Source organism: Triticum dicoccoides, chromosome 7B (genome assembly GCF_002162155.2).
Source record: "Triticum dicoccoides isolate Atlit2015 ecotype Zavitan chromosome 7B, WEW_v2.0, whole genome shotgun sequence".
Classification (NCBI taxonomy): domain Eukaryota; kingdom Viridiplantae; phylum Streptophyta; class Magnoliopsida; order Poales; family Poaceae; genus Triticum; species Triticum dicoccoides.
The window spans coordinates 279791734-279793069 of NC_041393.1; positions in this window are offsets into that span (position 1 = coordinate 279791734).

Sequence of the window (1336 nt, forward strand, 5' to 3'; positions counted from 1 at the left end):
CCCCCCTTCAGAAAAAACCCAACCCCTGAACTGCTGATGCATGGAAGCCTTTTGGTCCCGGTTGGTGGCACCAACCGGGACAAAAGGTCCCCCTGTGTGGGCAAGCCGCTCCGGCCACGTGGAGCCCTATCTGTCCCGGTTCTCGATCGAACCAGGACTAAAGGTAGAGGGCTTTAGTTATGACCCTTTAGTCCCGGTTTGGGAACCGGGACAAATGGCCCTCACGAACCGGTTCGAATGGCCCTTTTTCTACTAGTGAACACGCGAAAAACAGAATCTGTCCAAAACAGAACAGTCTGTAGCAATCCGTAACTTTCGAATACTTCTGTAACTCTAAAAATTCTGAAATAAATTGGTGGCTGTGAGGAATTTGTCTATTAATCATCTTCAAAAAGAATCAACCTAAAAGAACTCTCCAGTAAAAAATAACAGATATTCTTGTGAGTGCAAAAGTTTCTGTTTTTTACAGCAAGATCACAAAGACTTCACCCAAGTCTTCCCAAAGGTTCTACTTGGCACAAATACTAACTAAAACATAAAACCATATCTAAACAGAAGCTAGATGAATTATTTATTAATAAACAGGAGCAAAAATTAAAGAACAAAAATAAAATTGGGTTGCCTCCCAACAAGCGCTATCGTTTAACGCCCCTAGCTAGGCATAAAAACACAAACAGATATAGGTATTGCTATAATAATGATAGGGCAAATCGCGAAAACTCATCTCATACTCCCTACATTCAGCAACAAGGTTTCTTTGTGGCAAGCAAAATTACTCAAATGGGCTAAATTTAATTGGACAAAAGTCCCCAAGATCAAGCTCAGGAGGAATTAGTTCCTCCTTTGGCCCCTCGTATTGCACAACCAATTCCTGACTATATGCATTCTTTTGGAAAAAAGTCATGAGCCTTTGTTCAAGAGGAAAACCTAACCCATTGTTCTGAATAGCAAAATTATCATTCAGTTCAGAAATTCTATCAACTAGAATATAAGTAGGAACCCTTTTTCTAAGATTTTCATTATAAGCAACATGATCTAAAGATCGTAAACGCATTATGTCTTCTTGATTAAAAAGAATTGCTTCTATGGGAGGACGACGAACATCCACCTTATAATGCACAAAAATTTCATTGGACTCTTTCATTATAAATATGAACTCATGTGCTATAAAGATGTTAGCCGCTTGCTTAACAGAAGAATGCTCAATATTGGAAAACTCTAGAAAAATCCTTTGTATGCAAGGATGCATGTGGATATATAAATTGTCTTTCAAGTTCAACTACGATCAAAGATATAGCATCCGCAAGACTACTAGTTCTATGAAGAGTAGACCCAC